General features: G+C 39.5%; 1 protein-coding gene across 1 annotated transcript in view; it reads left to right on the top strand.

The window, feature by feature from the left end:
* Positions 1–20,343, top strand: part of UNC5CL (unc-5 family C-terminal like) — a 185,231-nt gene that overhangs the window by 111,829 nt on the left and 53,059 nt on the right. The window lies entirely within an intron of this gene.

The raw sequence follows: 20,343 nt of genomic DNA, 5'->3' as shown, positions 1-20,343 counted from the left end.
GTTGAGCTGTAATATATGTATTGCTTACCGTCAGACAGTTGGAAGCCCTTTCTGTTGATCTTTATTTCCTCTGTAGTTTTTCTGAAGTTCAGGGTGCTGACTTTTTCCCCTGAACTAAGTGAATGATATATGTGCTTGATTAAAGTAGATTGTTTACCCTTAAAAAGTTGCTTTTCTTTTAGAAAGGCAGATCTAAGAACCTGTACAGCAGCCCCTCCTGTGTGTGTCAGGGTCCTTACTATTACACTATCATATTAGTCAATCTGATAGGAGTGGGGTGGTACTTCAGAGTTGTTTCAATTTGCATTTCTCTAATCAATAGTGATTTAGAACATTTTTTCATATGACTATAGATAGTTTCAGTTTTTTCATCTGAAAACTGCCTATTCATATCCTTTAACCATTTATCAATGGGGAATGACTTATATTCTCATAAATTTGACTCAGTTCTCTATATATTTGAGAAATGAGGTGAAAGCAGAAGCTTTTTTACTGGTCTTAGGGCAAGAGTTTTCTTTTTTCTTTTAAAGCCCCAGAAAAGCCAAAATGCTCTAAGATAAGAAATCATGACCATACCCACTTTTTCTTTAAAGAGTCAAAGATTTCAGCCAAACCAAAGACTTAAGAATGTACCGACTACAGGTAAATGATACACAGCAAAGATTGTATCAGATAGGAAAGTCCAACGGAACAACATCCAAGAGTCATCTGGCTGAGTAGTACCCAGGGAAGACTATGAGCCAAACAAGGAGACCTGGAGGGAATGTGATGATGTTAGTGATTCTGAATTGTCAGAAGCAGGAGTCACCTCTCTAGCCATACGTCTTGGTCACATGTATTCCCTACCCTTCCCATTGGTGTTAGGTAACTGTAGGGAGTCATTTTTAAACTATTTGAACTATTCCATTTCATTAAATGTTGTTTAGACAGTGCAGGTCAGATGGGAAGGGGATTGTTTGTTCAAAGAGTCCCAATGTGTTTACATTCTTGGCAAAAGTTAAACCACAAGGTGGTATTGCATCTTGAGAGGATTGTTTGGATCTTTGTAGTAGAAAAGGAGGACTCATTGGATTACTGAAGTTTTACGCTAATAGCAATTCCAACTACAGTTGCCTTCCTGGAAGAGCTGATGAGAGATTTGAGTTCTCAAAATTATTCTGTATCTGTTTATTGGTTCCTATGAATCTTATGTATCTTTTGCATTTTCTCTGAGGTGGAATAAAGGCTGCCCCATATTTATTTGCATGAACTATATTGTATGCTTATATAGAAATAGAGATTCCTTTTACTTATGTTTGGGAAACCTGGACACTTTACCCTGTTTGGAGAATGATAGATTTTTCTATAGGAAAAGGAATTGAGGAAGTGATGCAAACAGAGTTTAGTTTACTTGTCCAGAGTCATACATATTTTTGTCTTTTGACTCTTGTATAAATTGGATTTGTACAGTTATGAGGCAGAGATGAGTCAGAGCTGCTCAAAGTCACCAGCCTTACTCTCTCTTCCACAGTCACAGAAGTCTGGTTGGTTGTTGTCCTTCATTCTTGAAGAGGACCAAAATGACATCACCATGCTAGAGTCAAGTTTCAGTGTGTCCAACTGTGGCTGATCAGACCAATACAAAGGAAAGGCAAAAGTCAAGATGATTGGTGATGGCTCAGAATATAGTGGATGACCTTGGTGTCTTCAGTGTATGCCAAGCTCTAAGCACTCTATCCCCTTCAGTCACCTTCATGGTCATTGGAACAAATCATTCTCATCCACCCATTCCACTGGGGGGAAGTCTTCACATGCTTGGGGTAGACACTCTTAACTTACTGACAGATTTAAGGACTGTTGCTTACCCTCAACCTGTTTTAGTCCATTTGCAAAGATGGTTCTAGCATGTTACATCTTGCAGTCACAGGTGAGAGTTGGGTGCCAAATGGACACCAAAGGTGGATGCACAGCTGTAAAAAGGGCTCAACAACCCTCACATCAGAGATACCAGTCCTCCTGAATACCCCATACACCCTAAGTAAGTATATAAGGTCACATTTGAACTCATGTCTTTCTGACTCTAGGAGTACTTTGTTCATTGCTGCCCAGCTGCCTCTAGGTAAGAACCATTACCCACAGTCTCTCATATGTAACATCAATCAGTTAAAACTTAAGAAACACATTTTTAAAAGGTCACTATGCCAAATATTTATAATCTCCAAGTGATATGAAATAAAAACAGGTTTTAAAATATAGATACCTTGCAGAAGAAATCAGAATCATGTGAGAATAGGATGAAGTACATCTCAGCCCCATCATTCTGTTATTAGAGTTATACTGAAGATGCTTTCAGTAAGACTAAGGATACATTTTTATTCCAATATGTTTATTCAATTACAGACAGCAGCTGCTTTATTTACCTATGCAACAGTCCACAGAACATTAAATTTAGAAGCATAATAGCAAGAAAGTGACTTGTCCCAAAGCCATTTCTATCTGAACCCCACCAAACAAGATTAGAATAATGACAATGGCAAGACATTGATGGGGTGTGGTTGAGTTGTATGAGTAAGTCATGCAACATGGGAGGTTTCAAAGAATGAATATCATTAAGAAGGCAATGAAGGTGAACATGGCTGGTGTGAGCAGGCTCTAATGCACAACAGATAAGGAACTATGAAGAAGAGCCTGAGTAATAGAAGACAAGAAATGGAAAATGATGATGGACTGATCACGTGGTGAAGAAAGAAATAACTAACAGATAGTCCATATGCTCCATTGGTATCCCGGCAATATCATGAGAAAGTAAGATCTTCAGCACATGTGGTAGTCCCCTTGCTGCAAACTTGTAGGAGGAATAAAACTAGATCGTGTTTGGTTTTTAGTGGATTTAAGTCTCAGTGAGTCAACAGTGGAATATGGTGGTCAAAAAGAAAATAAACAATGCCATCTTGGGGTGCATTAAGAGAGGCAAAACATCCAGGAATAAGGCAGTGATAGTACTTCTTTATAATGCCCTGATCATATCAAATTTGTGTACTTCTAAAATGTTTTATTGATAATCTTCTTTTTTTCTGCATTCATCACTATCCAGCAAAGAAGTGACCTCCCCTTCCTGCTCCTGAATTTCTTCATTGTAACATTTAAGTATAGTCAAGTGAAACACTTCAACATGTCAACCAAGTCTGAAAAAGTATGTCTTATTCTGTACCTCTAGTTCTCTTTTAAAGTAAATTTGTATCGCCTACATTTCCAAATACATCCAACCTTTCTTTTTTCCAGAGAGCTATCCTTTCCTTTGAACAAACAATAAAATAAAGGAGATTGGAAAACCTTAGCAAAACCAATAACCTATGTTGACATTATATGCAATGACATTATACACGCCTGTATTCCTTACCTCTTAAAAAGAGGTGGGGGAGATGCCATCGCATCTCTTCTTCAGGGTCAAGTTTGGCTGTTAAATGATGATGGCCACTAATACTCATTATCAAGCATAGTGAATGCTTAATGGTTGGTTGGTTGTTGTCCTTCATTCTCGAAGAGGACCAAAATGACATCACCATGATAAAGTGAAGTTTCAGTGTGTCCAACTGTGGTTGATCTGATCAACATGAGCTCAGAATGCTCTACCACAGGTTGGGCACAGATAGTCCATATGAATTTTTGGGGTGGATACTCCAAATTTGTGCATCTTACATTTACTTTGTGCTGTCTCGATTCTGCTTTGCTCAAAGAGCAAAGAGCACAGCACCCTTTCCGACGTGGGTGCACCATGCTGAGCGGTCCTGTGCCAGTGTCTCCCATGTTGCACAGTCAAATCCAAGGTTCTTGAGAGAGACCTTGAGAGTGTCTTTGTATCACTTCTTCTGACCACCATGTAATCGCTTAACCCATGTGAGTTCTCCATAAAATAGTCTTTTTGGCAAGCATACATTTTGCTTTTGAACAATGTGGCCAGCTCATTGGAGTTGTGCTCTCTGAAGCACAGTTTGAATGCTTGGCAGTTCAGCTCAAGTAAGGACTTCAGTGTCTGGTACCTTATCTTGCCAGGTGATGCTCAGAATCTGCCTAAGACAGTTCAAATGGAAGCAATTCAGTTTCCTGGCATGGCATTGGTAGACTGTCCATGTTTCACAGGCATACAACAATGAGGTCAACACAGTGACTCTGTAAACCTTCAGACTTTGGTAGTCAGCCTAATACCTCTTCTCTCCCAAACTTCTCTTCAGAGCCTCCCAAACACTGAGTTAGCTCTGGCAATGTGTGCATCAACCTCATCGTCAATGTGTACATCCCTAGAAAGTACACTACCAAGATAAGTGAACTTATCCATAGCGTTCAAAACTTCTCCATTTGTTGTAACTGATGGTTCCACGTATGGATGGTGCGGTGGTGGCTGATGCAGCACCTGTGTTTTCTTGGTGTTAATTATTAGGCCAAAATTAGCACAAGCAGCAGAGGATTGATTCATACTTTGTTACATCTCAACTTCAGAGGCTGCATTGAGTGCACAATAATCTGCAATCAGAAAATCGTGCACCAACACTCCCTCCACTTTGGTCGTGCCTTGTAGCCTTTACAAATTGAAGAACTTACCATCAGTAAGGTATGATGCCGTGTTAATCCTCATGAAAGCATTTGACAACATGGCTGAAAACATCATGCTAAAAAGCATGGTAGCAAGCACACAGCCCTGTTTCACTCCATTAGTGACTGGGAAGGCATGAGAACATTGTCCACTATCCAAAACCCAGGTAAACATGCCATCATGAAATTCACGTACAATACTGATGAACTTCTCCAGGCAGTCAAATATTGACATAATTTTCCATAAGCTGTCATGACTAACAGTGTCAAAGGCCTTGGTCAGATCTACAAACATTGTGTACAGACCTCTGTTCTGCTCCTGGCATTTCTCCTGGAGTTATCAGGCAGCAAACACTATATTGATTGTTCCTTGACCATTTCTGAAGCCACATTGGCTCTCAAATATATGACCATCTGCCAGGTGAAGGATCAGCCTATTATGGAGGATTCTAGCAAAAATTTTGCCAGCAATAACTAAGAGAGAGACCCCCCTGTGATTGTCACAGGACAATCTATTTCCTTTAACTTCATAGAGATGGGCAATGGAGGCATCCTTGGACTCCTGAGGGATAACCTCCTCTTGTCATATAATCTGGAAAATTTCAGTCAGCTTTTGTATGAGCAATGGTTCCCTTACTTTGTAAATCTCAGCTGGAATAGAATCAGCACCAGGTGCTTTGCCACATGAAAGGGGCCTAATGGCCCTCAAAACCTCTTCTTCAGTTGGACGTTCAGTTAAGGAGGGATTGACTTCAACCTGAGGTAAATGGTCAATGGCCTCAGCATTGATTGATGATGGTCTGCTGAGAACACTATGGAAGTGCTCAGCCCATGTCTTTAGGATCATGTCCTTATCACTAATCAATGTAACTACATCAGCACCGAGTAGTTGTGATGCACCATAGGTTTTTGGTCCATAAATGGCTTTCAGGGAATCATAAAAGTGCTTTGGATTGTTACTATCAGTAGAAAACTGAATTTCATTTGCCTTCTTACTGAGCCAGGAATCCTGCATCTCTCTAAGCTTTGCTTGTACTTTGCTTTTGAGGCAATTAAATGTTGCCTTCTTAGAGGTGGATGAATTAGCTTGCTGGTATATCCTGTAAAGTTCTTGTTTTTCATTTAGCAGATTCTGAATTACCCCATCATTTTCAACAAACCAGTCTGGGTGTTTGTGAGTATTCTGACCCAGATGAGCAAATGCAGTGCTGTACACCAAATCTCTGAAAACTGCCCATTCCTTTTCTTCTCCACTGTTGCCAACTATGTGTTGGCTCAACTTTGCCTCCAAGTTAGCAACAAACTTTTCATACTCAGAGAAGTACTCTAATTTGTTGACATTGATTCTTCTGGTAGTCATTTTGCCTTGGGGGTGGCACTTTTGATGAATGCAAATATTTAGCTTGAAAAGGATAAGTCTATGATCAGTCCAGCATTCTGTTCCATACATTGCCTTTGGCACTGTCACATCTTTTCTGTCTCTTCTCCTTACAATCACATAGTCTATTAGATGCCAATGTTTGCTGCAAGGGTACATTCATGAAGTTTTATTGAGTTTAGGTAAATAGAAAACAGTGTTGGTGATAAGAAGGTCATGTGATGCACAAGTCTTCAGCAGTAAATGACCATTTCTGTTGCTGTTTCCAACTCCATTCCTCCCTAGGACTACCTGCCAACTCTGGTAGTCTGAGCCTACTCTGGCATTAAAGTCACCCAGAATTATAAGCTTGTTCTCTTTTGACATATTGATGATAACGTTCTCTAGGTCTTCATAAAATTTTTCTTTGATATCATCAGAGTTCATCATGGTGGGAGCATAGGCACTGATGATAGTGGCATGGCATTTTCCAGCAAGTGGCAATCACATTGTCATGGTCCTGTCACTCACTCCTTTTGGCAGGCATACCAGCTTGCTGACTAGATTAATTTTGATTGCAAAACCCACACCAGCTTGATGATACTTCCCTTCACTGTGTCCACTCCAGAAAAATGTGTATCCAGCTTCAATTTCAGTAAACTGGCCTTCATTTGCCAACCTTGTTTGACTCGGGGCTGCTATTTGGATGTGATAGCTATTGAATCCTCTTGCAACAAGAGCAGTATGTCTTTCAGAATGCTTAATACTTACTTGCTGAATGAATGGTACAGGAGTATCTCTCTGTGTGGAGGTGGGTAACTATGTTGGATGTGGAGTAAAAAAAAGACTTGATTCTGTGTCCCACCTTTCTGCCAAGAGATGGGTGGTATGTTTTATTGTCAATCTTCTGAAGTCATGATTAGTCACCTTTTTGATCAGAGGAAGTTCTTTTACAGGCATAGGCTGACCTGATTGGTCTTTGAGGATTCTTCCATCCCTGAAATTCTGTGATTCTGTAACATGGATAAATAGTCCTGACGGATAAAATCAGAGGTACATGTGGGCTAAATCATACGGTAATGTTTGTGTAATAGGAACTCATATACATGCTTCAGAGTCTTAAGTTCAGTATTCAAGGGTCCTTGTGCAGCAGCTAAGGACATAGACTGAGGTCACATGATCATTATCATTGCTAACATTTATATAGCACATACTATGTGCTAAGCACTATGCTAAGAGTTTTGCATGTGTTATATCATTATAATAACCATGAGAGATAAATTTTAATATTACCTCCATTTTTATAAATGAGGAAAATGGGGCAAATAGTAGTTAAGTGACTTGCCTTGGGTCACCTACCTGATATGTGTATAAGGCAGAATTTGAACTCAAGTCTGTTACAACTTGAAGTCCAATGCTCTTATCCACTGTACCCCCTAGTTGTCCATTCAAGTTGCCCTACCTTCCATGCTGGGATTTCATTACTTCTTCACCTCCATCCTTTAGAGGCCTTAGTTTCCTTCAAGGTTCAGAGCTAAAACCTCTCTTTATCTCCCTCATGGTTAAAACTCAATCTGTCTTTAAGTTGCATTGTATTTATTTATTTACCTGTGCCTTTGTAGAAAACTCTAGTAGAATGTAAGATCTTTGAAGGCAGGAACTATTTTTCATTTTGTTTTTTATCCGCAGTGCCTTGTATGTAGTAGGTACTTAATAAGTGTCTTGTGTATAATGAATGTTTAGCACATGCTTGCTGAACGAATGGCATGGCAATGTCTCTCAGTGTGTTGAGGCAGGTAGTGACATTGGATTTAGAGTGAAAAGACCTGACTTCAAGTTCCAGCTCTACCACTGATTTGCTAGCTGTGTGACCATAAGCAAGTTACTTCTTTTTCCTTGTGCCTCAACTTCTCCATCATAAAAACAGACAAGTTGGACTAGATGACCTTTAAGGTTCCTTCTAGATCTGACATTTTGCTTGATCTTCTACACTAAGTCTTTCTTGGTCCCCCTTTTTGCTGGTATTTTCCATACCAATGTTACCTACCTTGTCTGTTTTTTGTATACATGTTGCATGTTCTGACATATGGGTAACAGTGAATGGTGTTGTTCAGTGACTCCTATTTTCCCTTACCATCTTACCAGTAACTCAGTGCCTACATAGATCCCCCCTCCAAAAAAACTTTGTTTGCTCTAGAAAATTGTAACAAGAAAGGGGTAAAATTTCTGTATTTGTTAAAAGCTCTGAACCCCCAGTAAGGGACAATCCTTTGGCAAAATACTGCAGTGTAAAATCTCTCTCCTCTTCAGCAATTTGTTGTTGTTGAGTCATTTTCCAGCTGTGTCCAACTCCTTATAATCTCATTTGGGGTTTTCTTGGCAGAGATACTGGACTGGTTTGCCATTTCCTTCTCTAGTTCATTTTATAGATGAAGAAACTGAGGGAGACAGTTAAGTGACTTGCCCAGGGTCACACAGTTGGCAAGGGTCTGAGGTCAGATTTAACCTCAGGGAGAGTGTCAGGAGTATGTGCATTTTAAACAGAAACTGAGACTGAAATCCCATAGTGTTTTAAACTTAGCCAACACTTCATTCTCATAGATACAGTAACAAAGAACTTCTAAAAGAAAAGAACATACCTTGTGAATACTGTTGACAAGAGCAACAAGGATTCCCTGTGGGAAGTAGGGAGTCAGAGGAATTGGCAGAGAGTGATGGAGATGGAACCAATATGTGTCTCTGCTGATTCCTCTTCCTCAGGAAGAACTAGTGAAATGTGAGAGCGTGAGTTCATTATAACTTTATTTACTCCATTGATTTCCATTGCTTTGATTAGGTGAAACAGCAAGCAGAGGATGCAAATGGCCTTGGAAAAAGCAGATCGTGCCAGGTCAGCCTTGATGGTCTCTGCTGGGGCTATTCAGCACTGCTACCACGTTATTCTCCTGGGAGGTTAGGGGGGGAGGGATAGAGAAGGAGGGAAGAACAGAGGGAAGAAGGGAGGGAGGGAAAGAGAGAGACAGAGAGAGACAGAGAAAAAGAGATAGAAACAGAGACAGACAAACATTTACACAGAGAAACATAGGACAGAGAGAGAGAGAGACAGAGAGTGAGTGAGAGAGAGAGAGAGAGAGAGAGAGAGAGAGAGAGAGAGAGAGAGAGAGAGACAGAGACAGAGAGAGAGACAGAGAGAGACAGAGACAGAGAGACAGACAGAGACAGAGACAGAGACAGAGACAGAGACACACACACACAGATGTCAGAGAGAGGAAGGATATGAAGGACAGAAGAAAATACTGATTAACCAAAGTGCAAGTATAGGTGCTATAGCTGAACAAAAGGACGTTGGAGGACAGCCACAGAAGACACCTACAATAAGGCCATATCTCTAAAGGACTTGACCTTCTCTAAGGCAATTTTACCTAACAACTTTGTAAGGTAGGCAGTCCCAGTAGGATTAGCCCCATTTTACAGATGAGGAAATCTAAATTTGAGAGAGATGAGTCATCTAAGGTCACACAGCTAACAATTGTGGAGCCAGGAATCAAACCCACATCTCCTGATGCCTAGATTGTCATAAGCCTTCTAATTTTGAGCAGAATCTCTATGGAGTTTGTGAGACAAATGGGTCAGTTACTTGGTAATGATTACTATGGATGGAGCCCCAGCTCAGGAATTGTCTAAAGGAAAAGCCAAAATAAGAGAAATATGCAACAAATCTGGTGATTCAGATTCCCATTCCCTCAAGAAATAAGTTAAGAAGTATAGCAAAAGTAGCATGAGAGAGACAAAAAAGGGCCATAGGAAGCAAAGTGGAAATATGAGTGGTACTTTTCAAATCTAGCTATTTATGTGATGGGGCAGCTGGGTGGTCCAGTGGATAGACTGCTGGGTCTAGGAAGACACATCTTCCTTTGTTCAAATCTGGCCTCAGACATTTACTAACTGTGTGACTCTGGGCAAATTGCCTATTTGCCTAAGTTCCTCATCTGTAAAATAAGCTGGGAAAGGAAATAGCAAACCATTCCGGTATCTTTGCCAAGAAAACCCTGAATGCGGTTATGAAGAAAGACTGAAACAACCACCACAATTTGTATGACTATTTTATCTTATACACTAGTCAGCTGTAGTGGGGCAGTGGACTGACACTGAAGCCAGGAAAACCTGCATTCCTTCCTCTGACATACTGGTTTGGTTACTCTAGGGAAGTTACTTCACTTCTCAGGGATCTCTAAACTTAAAAGCTGCAAAGAAGGTTCTGACATATGGGTAGAGAGAATTTCCTTTCCTGGGAGTTTCCTAAACCAGTGAAATCACAGATCCAGTCCTTATCCCTATCTTACCTAGACTACTAGATCATAAGCTCTCTGAGGACAGGGGCTATGTTTTAGTCAGCTACCTATCCTCTGGCAGAAGCTAACACAGTACCCTGCTAACACAGCAATAGATCTGTATAAATACTTATAGGAAGAAGGAAGACTTTCTAGACCCATAAGCTCAGAATTAAGTTAAAAATATATAGTACTTACCATTTTTGTCAAAAAAAACAAACCCCTTCCCTTCCTTTGGACGCCTTTTGATCATGAATTTGGTCATTTTTGTTTTTCTGCAGAGTGAGTTATAGTTGTAGATATCTTTGCTAGACAAGGGAGAATTTTTTTCATAGGAAGGCTAAGTGGTGTGTGTGTGTGTGTGTGTGTGTGTGTGTGTGTGTGCGTGTGTGTGTGTGTGTGTGTGTGTGTGTGTAGATGCACAGGTATACAAAATATTTTATTGAAGTGCCATTGTAAAAGCTTATTTTGGACCTTCTGTGGTCTGATGGGCACCTTTCAAGTGCTGATGGGATCATGGTGTACCATGTACTTAATGCAGCAGTGGAAGCATCTCTGGGGCCTTGTTTATTCACAAAGCACAAAAACTATTTATTTCTGGAGGGCTCCTGAGTTTACTTTAAGTAATAGTTTTCACGTCATTCGCTAGAATTATTTGAGTTCACACGTGCACAAATTACAAAATGTTACCTGATACTAAATTGGTTTTCAGTGACAGTAAGAAAAATAAAATAGGTTTCTCTCATTCATTCACTCTTTTATTCATTCATTCAGTCAGACTTGGTATTGGAAGGAACCTCAGAGGTCACCTAGTCCAATCTGTATATGCTCAGGGATCTCTGGAAAGTCAGCTTAGTGCAGTGGGAATAGTTAGATGGGTCAGGAGACCCAACTTCTGTTCTTGGATCTGTCACAGACTCATTGTATAACCTTGAACAAGTCAGTCTTGCATTTTGGGACTCATTTTCCTTCCTTGTAAAATGAACCAGATCCAAGGACACAGATAAATTGAGGAACTAGACCCCAATGTAAGGTCTAGAGCAGCAGTGCAGATGCTCCCAAGCCCTCTATAAGGCAGGAAAGAAATTTCTCTTTAGGTCTTATCTCTGGATGGAGACAGTATAAGGCAAATCTGCAAACTGGATGGGTCATAGTCCTGTCTGGGGTAAGTCCAAGGTACAAACAGAAAGCAAAAGGAGGTTTAGCTTTTTGGTGGGTAATGGTACACAACTGATGAATGAATGGAAAGCATTTATTAAGCACTGACTACATAACAAGCAGTGTGCTAACCAAAGAGAACTGCAAATACAAAAGATAGTCCCTGTTTTCAAGAGGCTTACATTCAAGTAGAGGGAGACGATGCACAGAAGGCAGCCATGTCCAGGGAAAAGAATTTTGTTTTAGGAAGTCAGTGGAATGCTGAGTGGAGTCATAAGAGACTCTATTGACATATTCTTTTCCAGAAGCAGTTGTAGAATTGATTTGATCAATGCTCGGAGAGCTGATGGACGAGAAAGGGAGAATGCAGTAGTAGGGTAGAAGGTGTGAGGGTGTCTGGCTTGCTGGGATGTGAAGTTTGTTCTGGTCTGGGGCTGGCTAGATTTAGTGGATTATGTGTTTGTGTTTACTCACTCAACAATCAGGAGAACTGGAACCCAGGCCAAGAGCTCCAAAGCAGAGTGAATTAAGTCCCCTAGCAGTGTCTTAAAGAAGTCCCCTTTCACAATACCAAGGCAGATGACACCTAGTAAACTAGGTGGTACAGCTTGTCGAGCACTAGATGTAGAGTCAAGGAGACCAGAGTCAAATCTTCCTTCAGGTACTTACTAGTTGTGTTACCCTGGTTAAATCACTTCTCTGTGCCTCAATTTTCTCATCTGTAAAATGAGGTTAATAATAGCAACCAACTCTCAGAGCTGAGAGAATCAAATGAACTAATTTTGTAAAATGCTTTGCAAACCTCAAAAAACTATATAAATGCTCCCATCCTCCTCCTCCTCCTCCTCATCATCATCATCCTCATCCTCATCATCATCATCATGCTGGAAGAGATGATGGCATGGGCTATGAAGAATGATCTTGTCTAGTCTGGGGGCAACTATACATAGTTGATCAAGGAGTTTTCTCGATAGCTTAATGAACTTATGGAGCTATGAGCTCTGGGATTTTGTGTGTATCTTCCTATGGAGGTATAACCTACTTTTTACTATGTCCACAGAGGTTTTGTTGTAGAAACAGTACAAGAACCAGAGATGTGCCTACTGGTTGGACAGGCTAACCAGAATTCTCTTATGGCCTTGCATTAGACCTGAGACATATTACTCAGAGTTCCAAGGGAGCTGTTGAACTTCAGCATAGTAGCTAGACTGAGAAGTGGGAAAATCTATGCAGCGCTCCTGGAGAATCAGTTTGGGTTGCCTGAATGTGGAATGGAATGATGCGTAGGGACAAAAGGACTTTGGAAGTATAAAGAATGAGTTAAGTATAGACTTGGCCTGTGTTGCTGAGCAGGTGAATGACTGGAGAAGCAGAAACCATGACCTGTGGTCCCTAGTATGATGAGGGACCTCGACCTAGATAATAAAACTTTTTTGTCCTTTCCTCTGTTCACACATACACAATTTCTCCTTTGCTCTTACAAATTACCCAACTTCCTCTTCTTTTTCCTTGCCCTCATGACAGCCAGACAAATTGATGGCAGACAGGGAGAGGAATTTCAGTATCTGTAATTATTTCATTTTCATCCTCTTGCTATCTGAAAATGCTTATATAAATTTCAAAGAACATTTAATACTGATCCCAGCTTGGTTTGTGTGGCTTGAAAGAGAGACAAGATGTTTTCCCTTGCAAAGATTAGAAATATTTCCTTTCTCTCTCTCTCTCTCTCTCTCTCTCTCTCTCTCTCTCTCTCTCTCTCTCTCTCTCTCTCTCTCTCTCTCTCTCTCTCTCTCTCTTTCTCTCTCATTTAAAGCCAAAGAGATGGAGAAGATTAAGAAGGCACTAATCATATGGATTATTCTTAATTGTTAATAAGTCTCAGTGTTGAATTTGAGTCCATGTTAGCCTTGAGTTCTAGTTCTGGGTGACAGGTTACATTCTGGGAGCTTTTCCAGGAAGTTTTTGGATTAAAAAAAAGATTTATTGATGCCTTTTGTTTTCTGTACCACAATCATTTCCCAATATATCACCCTTGACACAGAACCCACCCTTGTAAGAAAGAAAAGCAGCGGAGTGAAACTAACCAATACAGTAACTGTGTCTGTCATAGCAAGAAACTGTATTTCACTGTCTTCTTGGACTAATATTTGTTGTTGCATTTAATCTATGCTTATCTACCTTTTGATGTTATTTAATAGACATTATTGTAGAAATTACATATTTTGTTCCATTGGCTCACTCAGCATTGGTTCATGAAAATTTCACTGAATTACTCTTATTCAACATTTTTTTCATTAAATTTTCTTTTCTTTCCAGATCCTTATATTCTACCTCCCACTGCCCACCCTCAATGAGAAAACAAGAAAAATAAAACCCCTGTTAAAAGAATATAATCTAGCAAAACAAATGTCCACAATGGCTATATCCAAAAAAAGTAAACCTAAAGAAACATAACAAAAAACAACCTCTCTCAGTCTGTACTCTGTACATCCATCTGTCAGGAGGTTGGTCGCGTGTTTTATCTTGATTCTTCTAGAATTGCTGTTGGTCATTGTGTTGATCAGAGTCTTTCAAAATTGTTTGTTTTTATAAGGATATTATTATTATTATTGTATAAATTTTTCTGATTCTGCTCACTTCACATTATGTTATTTCATATAAGTCATCCTACATTTCTCTGAAACTATCCTCTTCATCATTTTCTTACAGACCAATAGCATTCCATCACATATATATGCCAAAACTTGTTTATTCATTCTGCATTTGATGGGTACCACCTCAGCTCTTTAATTCTTTGCCACTATAAAAAGAGCTGCTATAAATACTTTTGTACTTATGGGGTTGTGTTTTACCCCCATTTTCTATGATGTCTTTATGTTATACACAGGGGTTTTGGGGGGCTAGATTGAACCTGCTAACAAAGTCCATTGTTAAATTTCAGCGTAATAATTTATTCTTTTGAAATTGACAAATGATAAAAGATGGAGCCTGATGTATTGTTTTGTTGATTGTCTAGATTTAACAAAGTCATGAGGAGAATGTCAATAATGCAGATTAAACTTAAAAATGTGTTAAATATATCTCCCCCCAACCCCTCCTCTCCACCACCCCAGCTCTGCCCCTTCCCCAGAAGCCAGTTGTTAAGCATTTTACCAGCAACTTCCTGGTTATAAAATTAGTAATAATATTATTGGTCAAAGGGTATGCACAGTTTAGTAGCTTTATGGACATAGTTCCAAATTGCTTTCCAGAATGACTGGATCAAGTTCACATTTCTATTAGCCATTCATTAATGTACCTGTTTTCTCATAACCCCTACTGCTTTTGTTATTTTCCTTTTTTTTGGGAGGGGGATCTGAAAATCTGTGAGGTGGAATATCAGAATTACTTTAATTTGTATTTCTCTAATTGCTAGTGTTTTAGAGCATTCTTTCATATGACTATTAACAGATTGGATTTCTTCCTCTGAAAATCATCTATTCAAATCCTATGACCATTTATCAGTTGAAGAATGACTAGTATGTCTTACAAGTTTGAATCAGTTACCTACATACCTTGGAAATGAGAAACACACTGCAAAGTTTCACCCCCATTTATTTGCTTCTCTTCCAGTTTTAGCTACATTTGTTTGTTTGTACAAAATCTTTTAAGTTTTATTTAATAAAAATGGTCCATTTTATGTTAGATCCTTTCTGTCTCTTCTTTGGTCATCAACTCTTCCCCTATACATAGGCCTATTCATCATTTCTTATGATGCAATATTATGCAATTGCTTTTTTTGGGGTGGGGCAGGGAGACTATACATGATTTCCTTCATAAAGGGAAACCTCAGTGAGGAAACTCCATCTGCTTAAGCAGATCAACAACTACTGCGTAGCTTACAGCCTAGGAAAGGTGGTTGGGGTCACTAAGAATTTAAGTGATTTGCCTTGGGCTACATAGCTAACCTATATTAAAAGTAGGATGTGAACCTAGGATCCTTCAGACAACAAGACTGGTTATATATCTATTACAATACAATGCCTCTCACCCCATTACATTAACATACCATAATTTGTTCAATCACTCATCTACTTTTCAGTTTGGGGCTAGGGATGGATGTTTTTGAACTTTTTGTTCTGTGGTGTGGGCTACATGCTCTATGTTCATTCAAGGGGTGGGTGGTCTATACTATATTGATGTGCTTCATAAACTGTATCACTAACATTGCTATACTCTGCTCCCAATGAAATAATTCACCAAAATACCAAAGTAGGCTTGAGTTGTATAACGGTGCCTTGGTTTGTGAATACCTGCATAACTGCCAAGTTATTGGAAGAATTAGTGCTCAATGGTGGGTATAGATCATTATCAAGGGCTGTTGGTTTTTGTGGGACTTGTGTACTGTGACAAAAGTATCACTGAGAAGATTCACTACATAGCTGTAGACTCTTTGGAGGGAGGTAAAGTATTTGAGAAAGTATTAAAGAAAGAGTCCTATGCAGCCACTCTTTTTCACAAGCTGCCTGAAACTGTTGGGGTTGTCTCATGTCCTGTGAGAGAAACTTACAAAAGGAGATATTTCAGTATTAATTATGAAAATCTTTACTTCTGCTCAGGTATTGCTTAACAAGTGAAAGCCTATCCATTATAGAGAATGAAGAATGGACTATGGATAATCTAAGTGCTTCTGGAAGACATTCTTCACTTTGGGCAGTGATCCATTGACATCACCCAATTATGAGCTCCAGTATGGAGTGGGTTGTTATTCAAGCAATTCAGTCAGCGGAGACTTGTGGATAATTATGCAGTTATGCTTATTCTCAGGGCCCTGTCTAGTTCCCCAGAGAAGAAACCTTTGATGACTGGCTAGAACATGTTGAAGGAACAATAACAGACAGATGGAGAGAAGTATAGGTAATTACTACAATAATTAGATTTTGCCAGGGTGGTTTTTTGGATATTATTTACACATGAAAAAATCAATATCCTGAAGTCCCTGTACAGTAATGTTTGTAGTTATTGGATAGGGGTAAGGTAGGAAGAAGAGAAGGAAGAAAAAAAGGAAAGAAACAAGCATTTATTAAGGACTCATTATTTAATTAATTAATAAGTGCTTAATAAATGCTTGTTTAATTAATTATTGACCACTTATTTATTAAGCACTGTGTTAAGGGGTTTACAAATATCTCATTTTATTCTCACAGCAAAAATGGGAAATATAGGCTATTATCACCCCCATTTTACAGTTAAGGAAACTGAGGCAGTACAAGATTAAATGGCTTTCCTGGAGTCACGTAGCCAGTAAATGACTGAGGCTACATATTAAATCAAATCTTCCTCATTCTATGCCCAGTTTTCAATTCACTGCACTATCTAGTAGCCTCATAGTCATATTAGTAGCCCTTAGAACATTGAACATATCTATTACAATGCATTAAGGCTTTCCTGGTATATTCAAGGAGGACTAGCACCTCTGATGTGAGGGCTGCTGAGCTCTTTTCAGGGCTGCTCATCTGCCTTTGAGGTCCTCCTGTGCCCAACTCTCACCTGAACTCAACTACACCCAAGAAGCTGTAGCGTGTGGAGTGACCACATCCCAGTAAAACCACCTTGGCAGATAGGCTAAACCAGGCAGAGGTTAACTGAGAGGTCTCAAACCACATAGGTGAGTTAGGGGGATGTCTACTCCAAGACTTTCTCCACAAAATGGGTGTATGAGAACAATTTGTTCCAATGGCAGTGAAGGTGGCTGAAGCAGGTGCTGTAGAATGCTTCGAGCCTGGCCAGGCCTCAAAGACACCAAATCATCTATTTCATCCTGGGTCATGCGGTTTTGATTTTTGTTCTGTCACTGGACTTCCATGACTGGAAGAGACTTTGGGCAACTCCATCTCACTTGCAGTCCATGTGCTAGTCAAGACATCACCTGCGATGTCCTCGCTCCTCTTTGAAAGTTAAGGACTGAGCAGCAACAATTTATCCAATTCCTCGTGCCCTCTTTCCCATACCACCTTGTATTTTATTACTTTTTATTTATTCATTTATAATTATGCTGGATGTTACGCTGAATATATACTTGTTTCCTCAATCAGAATGTAAGTATCTTGTAAGTAGGGCTTGTTTTGTTATTTGTCTTTGTATCCCCAGCACCTGGCTGCAGGTCTGACATGGGAAGTGATTAATAAAAAATTGTTAATTGACTGAAGGGCTTTAAAGGGATGACAGGAATGCCTGCACAGGACTCACTCCTTGTGCTGCTCTCTCTGCCGCTGTTTAGAGACCTCTATAAGACTTGTAAAGTCTTCAGAACAATTTTGTTCAGGATAGGAGTCAGAGACCAAAAAAGAGGACTATGTGTTTATCTCTAGTCTCAGAAATTCCTCTGTATAGGGTGTCTAGGACAGGGATATATTGACTTAGAAAACCACAAATTAGTATTATCTATGTTGCATTGCATTTTTATTTTATTAAACATTTCCCAATTACATTTTAATTTGGTTCCTCCACACTTGGTCACTTGGTCCCAATAAGTTTAACACTTCTGGGATAGGGTTAATTACAGAAGCAGAGCACTGGTGATTAATGTAAGAAGCTGATGGTTAGAGAGTGGAGCTAATCATGGTCTAGGGTGGTGTTCAGTTGTGACATACCACTTCACACTCATAAGCTTAGATAAGTTGCCAGAAAAGGAAAATGACAAATGTTGGAGGGCCTATGGGGAACTAGATTCTTTAATGTATTTTTGGTAGAGTCATGACTGGTCCAACCATTCTGGAAAACAATTTGAAACTATGCCCTAAAGGATATTATACTAATATGCATATGACCTAGAGATAGCACTACTAGGTCGATATCACAAAGAGATGAAAGAAAGAGGGAAAGGACATATATGTACAAAAATATTTATAGTAATTCTTTTTGTGGTAGTGAAGAATTGGAAACTAAATGGATGTCTACCAAATGAGAAATGACTGAACATGTTATGGTATGTAAATGTGATGGAATATTATCATGCTATAAGAAATGATGGTTTCAGAGAAACCTAGGAAGACCTTTATGAACTAATGCAAAGTGAAGTGAATAGAACCAAGGAAACAATTTATACAATGATAATAATTGTGTAAGGACAATTGGCTTTGAAGGACTTAGTAACTCATCAACATGTCTCATGATGAAACATGCTATCCATCTTCGATAGAGAATGATGAACTCAGAGCACAGATCAAAGCATATTTCCTTTTCCTTCCTTCCTTCCTTCCTTCCTTCCTTCCTTCCTTCCTTCCTTCCTTCCTTCCTTCCTTCCTTCCTTCCTTCCTTCCTTCCTTCCTTCCTTCCTTCCTTCCTTCCTTTCTTCCTTCTTAGGGTATATTCATATGTCCCTGACAAGGGTCTCTCTACAGCTGAAGTCTTGGGACTCATGGCTCTTCTAAGTCCCTGGACCAGGCATGTAAATAGATCATCAGAACCCTGGAAAGATTATCTCTTTTCATCCTCTTGAGAACAAGCTTATATAAACAGAGAGTTAGATTTTTTCTTTTTTCTTCTTTTTTTGCTATAAGAGCTACAAGTTCCTGTGTCAAATAGATTCATGTATTTAGTTTTAGCTAAAAATGTTCCTGTTGTAGTTTGTCTTCTGTCAATGCCTTTGTCCTCCATGTTTGGAATGCTTTCCCTTTTCCCTCCCCTTCTTGGAATTTTCATAGTACAAGGTTCAGCTTAGAGACATGTCAACTGAGATCACAGAACCACTGAAGCGTGAAAGACTATATAAGCATATATTGGTGTAGACCCTCAAATTTCTCACTTATAAGCTATGGTAATGGTTTAATTAAAAGAAAAAGATTAAAAATAAAACCCTCATGAGTAGCTATGGTAATTCATGACTAAAGGCACGAGTCACTGGCTCCTAGTCACTGAAGTTTAATTAATAATCTTGTAATGTAATTTAGCATTTATTAAGTTCTCGCTATTAGTTAGACACTCCACAACTTTAGGGAATGTAGAGTGGTGACTCTTTCCCCACCCCTACACCCTTTGCTTTCCAGAAGTTTGCCTTGAAGAGTAGAGTCACCTGTAGAGACCTCACCTCAGGTCTCATGATCCTCAGGCTAGTACTTATCAAAGGTCTCTGTTCACTGGGACACAGCTGTGAGTATGGCCAGCAATGCCAAAAACCATACCATCCTTCCTTATCCTTCTCTACCAATACTGCTATCTGTATCTTTTTCCTTTCATCCCCCCCACCCCACCCCACCCCATATCCTTTCTCTGAATTGGTTGCTTGATTATACTGGGACTCAGCTGAATGTTATATCAGCTTATAGCCTAGAACAAGATGCTCTATTGGCCCACACTGTGTCTTGGAGCTCCCTACCATCCAATTCAATGAGCATTTACTAGGTATTGGAGATGTGAAGACAAAAAGGAAAACTTGTCCTCAGGGACAAGTTTCTTGTGTGTGGAGGGCTGAAATACAACTATTGTACAAATAAGTAAATAGAAAATATTTCCAGGTAATCAGATAGAGAGCCACAGAATGAAGGTCTACCTCCGATATATCATGACTGTCTCACACAGGGCAAGTTACTGAACCTCTCGATGTCTAGGCAATTTGATATGTTTTTTTTATAGTTGTAGAGTAGATATTGATCTACTCTAAAATAAGGATTTCCTGAGAATTCCTTCTACCAATGAACCCTGGAATAGAAATAAGCATACACTCAAAAAATACAAAGTAATTTCTAACTAATAACTGGAGGGATCAGGCCAGGTCTCAGGTAAGAGATGGTACCTGAGATGTCTTTTGAAGGAAGCTATGTAGGTGAAGGAGAGGAGAGAGCATTTCGGGCACAGGGAACTACTTGAGCAAAGACTGGGAGAGGGGAAATGGGATATCATGCATAGAAGGCAGCTAGGAAGACAAGCTAGATTAGAATGGAGAGTACA

The sequence above is a fragment of the Notamacropus eugenii genome, chromosome 2 (genome assembly GCF_028372415.1).
Source record: "Notamacropus eugenii isolate mMacEug1 chromosome 2, mMacEug1.pri_v2, whole genome shotgun sequence".
In the NCBI taxonomy this organism is placed as follows: Eukaryota; Metazoa; Chordata; class Mammalia; order Diprotodontia; family Macropodidae; genus Notamacropus; species Notamacropus eugenii.
This window is presented reverse-complemented; position numbering and strand designations above follow the sequence as displayed.